The sequence below is a fragment of the Macrobrachium rosenbergii genome, chromosome 43, assembly GCF_040412425.1.
Source record: "Macrobrachium rosenbergii isolate ZJJX-2024 chromosome 43, ASM4041242v1, whole genome shotgun sequence".
Classification (NCBI taxonomy): Eukaryota; Metazoa; Arthropoda; class Malacostraca; order Decapoda; family Palaemonidae; genus Macrobrachium; species Macrobrachium rosenbergii.
Window position 1 is genome coordinate 28,190,812 of NC_089783.1, and position 8,313 is coordinate 28,199,124.

An 8,313-nucleotide genomic window follows, 5' to 3' on the forward strand; every position below is an offset into this window, starting at 1 on the left:
GGAAGAGAAAGAGGGAAGCAGATGGAATGGTGAATGTGCAGTTATAAGCTTTGAGGGTAGTTTTTTTTTTTATTAAATATGTTTGTATAGTTTCTCCTTGTTTCATTAGCGTGTTAACAGATATGAAACATATTTTAGCTTGATAGTCGTGATGTTTCACAGTTACATTGCCTAGCGTCGTGGGTTACTGCACCTTATTTTTTATATGTACACTCGGCAAGAAAAGTGAAGATACAGTTTTCTTTAGATTTCGTTCATCGAATTTTTATTTTTTTCTTACAGAAAACACATAATCTCGGTAAATTTACTCTAGAATATGAAAATACAATGCAAATTATATCATATATGTTAAACCTGCAAAACGAAAACGTTCAGATACTTAAAAACACCAAGCATGTCCGAAGTAATCAGAATTTCTCAGATGACTTCGTTCATAGAGATCTAAAAGATAGTGTGTGAATATCTCGGTGTAGTACTCTTTATCAGAACGGCAATATTTACTCGTTTTCCGTTATGGACAGGCTTATTATTGCATCATCATACGAGGTAGTGATAATTTCTTTAATTTTCACACATTCATATTTGTATTTCACGGTGTTAAAAGTCAGCTGGAATTAATGGCAGTAAATGTTGCGACAGCTACGGTAAGTTGACCAAATCTATTTAAATCTGCAAGAGCGTTCTCTATGATGTGTGGAGCACTTCAGCGGGAAAACACAAGTAACTGGATGTTTCTTGACGTTGCCCGTTCTCTCTGCGTTGCCATAGTTTCTCTCTCTCTCTCTCCATCGCTAAAACATACTATACAAATATAGTATCGCTCAATCTCTAAAAAAAAAAAAAAATAATGAAATGAGTAGCTCTACATATAGGCCTAGGCTTACACAACAGCAACTCTCTCTCTCTCTCTCTCTCTCTCTCTCCATCGCTAAAACATACTATGCAAATATAGTATCGCTCAATCTCTAAAAAAAAAAAATTATGAAATGAGTAGCTCTACATATAGGCCTAGGCTTACACAACAGCAACTCTCTCTCTCTCTCTCTCCATCGCTAAAACATACTATACAAATATAGTATCGCTCAATCTCTAAAAAAAAAAAAAAAATAATGAAATAAGTAGCTCTACATATAGGCCTAGGCTTACACAACAGCAACTCTCTCTCTCTCTCTCTCTCATCGTAACATTGCATTCGTTCCTTTATTGTTCCCCACGTTGCTCAAATTTAACTCTTGATTTCACTATGGAAGATCGCGTTTCCGATTATGCAAGCATTCCGTTCATTGTGGTGTCATAAATTCATTTGTATAAGGTTAATTGGTAGGTTACGTCGAAAAATGTTTATTTTGCTCAGAACTGTCGCTGCAAATTACAACTTGAACGAATACTGTAAAGCTTACTACTGCATTTAAGTATCAATGATGTCAGAATCGTAGAATATGATTGAAAGTTACAGGAGGTCAAGCAAAAAACCAACACACTAAGACAGAAGCTCCTCCCCTTTCTAAAGTTGCCAGATGTCGCATTATTGAGCAATATACTGTATGTCCGAAGATTTAAAAAAAACTGTATCTTCACTTTCCTTGCCGAGTGTACATAAAAACTTTTAACTAGATAAAAAAAAAATACAAGTTTATCAGTAATAACGAAATTAAATTAGCTTAAAGTAACTTAATTACCTTATTCTAGAACAATTAATTACTCATTATCAAGAGTAAGAGGATACCAGCAGCCTACCCTTAGCTTATAAATACTGAACTCAATTTTTCCTTAGAAATGCATCCACTTGATTATTACCATCGTTGTTGCAGAAAGGGAATTGCATCTGATCTCAATTCCTTTCTAGGTCATATTTAGAAAACTTAAGCAAGTTTTCTCTTTGAACCTTAGTGCGATAAATATTCCTTTCAAAAATCTGTTAATTTTTATGACAGCACTAATTAACCTCCATAAAACTTGATTGGCAACTTTGTGTGTGAGAAAATTAGAAGAGTCATGTCAGTATCCAGTTTGATCCATGGATGAATGTAGGATAATAAGAGAGATAAACAAAAGCTCTGCTACTTCACTCCTTAAATTCAATGAGATGCACGGGGAGGAGAGAGAGAGAGAGAGAGAGAGAGAGAGAGAGAGAGAGAGAGAGAGAGAATTGAACATAGGTCCTATGGTCAAGCCAGGCTTTCGGCCGAACCAAATCTAAAAGAAAATAATCGAAAACAAGAGAATATAATCCACATTAAAGTAAGAAAACCCATGTTTACAAGATGAAACGTTTACTTTATATCTAAAACCAATGAAAGATTGAACACGAAACGCGGACTTTATTATATTAAAAGAAGCAAAACGAAGAATTCGAAAGAAGAAATAGAAGGGAAAGCAAGATGGCAGGGAGAGAGAGAGAGAGAGAACAGATATTCCTCTCTTAAGATTTCCCTTCTCCAGTGAGCGTTGTCCTTTTGGCCTGTCATTGAGGAGGCGCTTACCTGCTGCGAATCACTTAGCTGTCTTTGACAGAGACAAGATCTGTCTCAGGACCTCCAGCAGGGACGGAGACAGCAACGGCAACGAACTCCTGTCGGAAACAACGTCTCCCTGCCCGACCTGTGTTGATAATCAAGAAGCAAACGAATGGGATGGGGAGGAGGAGGAGGGGTTGGGGGGACGAGGGGAGGAGGGACGGGAGGGAGGTGGAGAAGGAAGGTCCTTGGAATATCTAATCGGACGCTCGGCAACACTTGCAGCCCAGGGGACGGTAATTGCTCTGTTGTGAATGTAGTTGCCTAACTGGCCAGAACCTGTTTCTTGTTTGACGTGTTCATGATTTATCGTTTACGTGACTTTCGCGATTGCATAATTTTGTACATTGCAGAAACTGCATAAAGTAAACCTCTCAAGCCCTTTGCTGGAAATAAAGAATGTAAATGGAACGCCAAAACCAGTTAAAGCACCAGTAGTAATAATAATAATAATAATAATAATAATAATAATAATAATAATAATAATAATAATAATAATACGCTTACAGCAGGAGCATGTGCAAATTACTGTTGGTCTTCAAGTTAAATAAAGAAGAGAGTTGGGTCTATTTATGCAAGTGATTTGTTACAGAAATGATTGGTGACCTCAAATGAACATAGATATTTTAGACATATTTCCGAAGTTGAACGTCTCTACTGAAAGGAATTACGGGTCTTGGTTGAAGGCTACTACAATGATTATGAAAATTAATGCATTTAAAGTTACAGGAAAACAACCCTCAGGTGTGATGAGCTATTCAACTTGTATGAGAGCCGGATGTGGGGAAAGCAATGGGGCTAGCAACTTCATCCTTTCTACAAAATTCCGTTTTGAGAATCAACTTGGGATTTACATTCAAGATAGATCAGTCAGTCAAATTGGTAGAAACCCAAGAACTCTCTAACGAAATTAATTCTAATAATTCCAAATAAATTCTTGATAATATATAGTAGGAAATTTGAACTCGATCTAGATCCACAAAATCTAAAAACTTCATATTAAATATGTCTGATTAAAAGAAGGAATTTGAGATTATCCATTAAATTTCCGGGCAAAACACTTGAGAAATTAATATTTGTAAAAGAAGATGCTTATGTCTCGAGGACTGATCAAAATTCACAAATGAGCCTGAATTCATGTTAGTTATAGGGCCTAATGGAAATGGCTCTGAGATGGACATAGGTGTCTAGATCTGGCTCGACTCCTGCACGCATAATTAACTTGGGATTTACATTCAAGATAGATCAGTCAATTAAGCTAGTAGAAACCCGAGAACTCTCTTACGAAATAGAAGTGAAGGGGACAGATCTGTCCCTTAATTAATAATTATACCATTGTTTAACCAGACCACTGAGCTGATTAGCAGCTCTCCTAGGGCTGGCCCAGAGGATTAGACTTATTTTACGTGGCTAAGAACCAATTGGTTACCTAGCAACGGGACCTATAACTTACTGTGGAATTCGAACCACATTATACCGAGAAATGAATTTCTATCACCAGAAATAAATTCCTCTAATTCTTCATTGGCCGGTCGGAGACTCGAACTCGGCCCTAGCAGAGTGCTAGCCGAGAACTCTACCGACTCGTCCAACGAGGAACTGGATCAGTGCCTTAAACTGGCAGATTTTACTAATAAGTAATATCTTGCGAAAACAACGTCTCTTGTTTCCGGAACTACGAGAAAAGTGTTTGTAAATTCGCATATGGTTTCCTGATAGTTTTATGAAAACTTTCAGAACGGTGAAAAGATTCACTGTGCACTTGCTGACGCAAGCATTGATTCACGGACCAAGTAGGCGGTCTACCAGGGTCGTAGGCAAGGTCGAGAGATGCATTATATATATATATATATATATATATATATATATATATATATATATATATATATATATATATATATATATATATATTTACACACATATAATAATAATAATAATAATAATAATAATAATAATAATAATAATAATAATAATAATAATAATAATAATAATAATAATAATAATAATAATAATTATCTATATGTCATTGTATGTAAGCATAGCATCACTACTTGAAATAATGCCACATTCCTTTGAATTTTCAAAAGAGAGTCTTTTTAAATGATCGCTTCAGCTTTATTGATCATTTACTTTTAAACCTTTCCCATCACCTTTACGTGCCATTTTCGTTCCCAGGTTCTATCAGGCTTCAATAACCCATTTTGTCTCATTATCATATCATTACATCGCTCTGCTGGTATCGCTCTTTCACTCAAGGGAAGTTATTACTTTCCCTCGTCGATTTTCTTTCGGTATTTTTTTACGTGTTTCTTTTTTCTTGCTTCTTTAATTTTTTCCTGATATACGTAAATAGACATAGAAGAGCTCTGAATTTATTTGACACATCCATTCTGTTTCGGAAATTTATTCAGTTAGTTTTGTTCACCGTTATGGGAAATAACTTTGGCCTCTTTTGGAACGATCCGATAGTCTGTTACACTAAGATGTATTTCTTGTGAAAAATAAGTAATCGTGTTCGGTTTACACTCCTAGCAAAACTTCTTTCGTTTTCATGTAAGCAAAAGTGTATACACACGTCGTCCACGAACGCCTAAACCCACAGACACATACGCATATATATATATATATATATATATATATATATATATATATATATATATATATATATATATATATATATATGTGTGTGTGTGTGTGTGTGTGTGTGTGTGTATTTATGTAAGTATATTGTAATGTAGCACTATGTCCGTGTAACATCAGATTGTTCCTCGTATGGAATTTATGGGCTAGCCTCAGGTTTCTGTTAGACTTTCACACTCAAAGAATTATTAGTCATTCCTTCAAACACCCCCAAAACTACATCATTCCCTCCCAGTCGTTAAGGTACCGGTGAAGAGTTACCTGCAGGGTTCTTAGGGAACTTTATTTTTTTATGGTACATAATTTGAAGGTTTTCGTTAAGGTCTTGCGCGAAAAGGATTTTTAGGACACGTCTCCGCTGTTCTGTCGGTAAAGTGGTGTTCATACACTGCAAGCACCTTACATTGTGCATCTTCCAGTAGCGTCGCTTCATGCCCATACCATCGGACGGACTTCGCTAACGATGAACATAGACACTAGGCTCGTTTGCCATCGACTCCGTAGGGAGCTAGTGCCGTCAGTGCACCTCACGTGGTGCACTATAGGCATTGCTAGAGGCTGTTTGCAGTGTCCCTTCAGCCCCTAGCTACATCCACTTTTTAGCCTTTTATTTCACCTCCATTCTCACTTCCTTTACCAGATTCTTATCCAGCCACTCCATCCCCTCCTATTCAGTGGCTCCAGAAATGGCTGAAAGTGCCCATTGACTGGCTTTATAGCCTAATTTCCATAAAGGGAATAGTGTACCGTCGATTATGAACATTTCGTCTATCCACCAACCGCCATATGGGGATTAAGACAACTATCCGCCGGACACTGTCAGATCGTGTAGAAACACCCTATTATCCATTTCAGGGACCGCAAGTCATCGTTTTTCTCAAATATCTTTCAAAGTAATTACTTGATCGAATGGTACTTTGACACAGTGTACAAGACACCTCCTGCTAATTTTTGGCAATATATTGCATTGCCAAATGGTGTCAGTTAAGGGGTTTATGCTTGACCTCTAAAGGCATATTCGCATGAGTCAGCAGGATTAATCTACGCAATCGAACGTCCGCTATCCCCCATAGACAAGATAGGGGGGCGGTGATGGGGAGGCCAGGAAAGTGGGTTGAGGGGAGGGATGAGGAGTGGAAGGGAGAGGGAGGGACGTGATGGGGATAAAGGACGTTTGAATGCATAGTGTGGCGATGCTTGGCAACACCATGTAAGTCAAGAGTAAATGCCTTAACAAAAACCATTTGACAATGCACTATATTACCAAAAATTAGCTGGAGGCGTCATGTACACTGTGTCAGTACCATTTTGATCAAATAATCAGTTTAAAAGATATTTGAGAAAAACGATGACTCGTGGTCCCTGAAATGGATAGTAGTTTCCATTGTACTGATGAGACCGGCAGTTGGGATGGCGTGCTTATAAAACTGAGGAGCTGAATCCACTTCCTATGGATGTCCAGAGCAGTTAAATTTGCACTCGGCAGACATATTTCTTATTGCAGTTTCACTAAATTGGTCAGTTGAAATAAAATTTCAGCACGTAATTTTCACCAGTTTAAACATTTTGAGTGCGTTTGAAAGGTGGCCGGTAATAAAGTCACAGGGGAAAAAAGTCACAGAAATAAAGTCACATTAGTTTATGGTGGCAATTAAAGTAAAAAGCAGAAAATATTTTGGATCTTTCCTGGAAAGTGACCCCCAAGGGTTTTCGGGGGACTAATATTTATTGGGGGTTATTATCTTACGATATTTACAGTTTTTTTTTTTTAAGTTTTTACGGTAATCCCCAAAGGGCTTGTACAAAACAAGCCACAAAGGTGGATACATACCAGGTTAAATAAATCCCTTGGGGCTTACTATCTAGGAAAGATTAATGTGACTTTTTTCCTGTGACTATTTTTCCCGTGACTTTTTTTTCTGTGACTTTCTTACCTGTGAATTTTCTACCCGGATTCGTTTGAAATGTTCCCGACACGCGAAGAAAATTTGCTGAACCTTGGAGTTCTACTTGTATGGCGCCACAATGACAACAGATCGAATACCAGAGCAGACTGCTGAAGGCTTGAATCTTGATCAATATTCTAAAGCAACGCATAAAAACCTCAGAGCCATTGTTCATTTCGCCGGTCAGTCTTCCTATGGAACGTCTGTTTTGTATGCAAATATATAAGAGGGCATTGTGGTTATTACAATTACATACACACACACACACACACACACACACACACACACACACACACACACACATATATATATATATATATATATATATATATATATATATATATATATATATATATATATATATATATACAGTATATGCGTGTGTGGGTGCGTGTATTTTGATGAGAATCTCTTAGAACCTAGAGGTGAAAATTTGTCGCACCTCTTAGTAATCAGACACTTCTATTCGGTTATGATTAAAATATGCAGCAACTACCCGTTATCTTCTTGAATACTGTAAGTAACAAGAACACGAACGACCTTCATCTACATTGACTCGTGGTGTGGTGGTTATGATACCAGCTTCAAGAGTGAAAGGACAGTTCGATATCAGAGCCACTATGAAACAACGTGGGCATGACTTTAAAAATCTAGTCAGGATCTGTTCTTATTAACGAATTATGCACTTTCGTTATTTGGCGCCAAGACGTTTGTTCTAGGTTGTGTGTGTGTGTGTGAGAGAGAGAGAGAGAGAGAGAGAGAGAGAGAGAGAGAGAGAGAGAGAGAGAGAGAGAGAGAAATATAGGTAGTATTCGTAAACGAAGGGGAGTTTCACTAGTTATTCAACCACCGGAGTAAAATTCTCTCTCTCTCTCTCTCTCTCTCTCTCTCTCTCTCTCTCTCTCTCTCTCTCCGCTGATACATTTTGTCACATCAAAAACTTATTGATAAACAATCACAATATAATGCTGAATTCTATGAGAATTTATTCCGATAGCTTATGAGGATTCTCAAAAGTTGTATCCCATTTGTACGTCTTATATTATCGTAAGCTTTTCAGAGCAAACGCAATGAAGATTATAAAAAAGAATGAATAGTTTCATCTTTCCTGTTACGAAAAATTCAAAATTCTAGATTTTTTTCTCCTCTGAAGCCTTCTTTCCATTGGAATTTTGACTTCCTAAAATCCATGAAGGAAAAATGAAAATGTG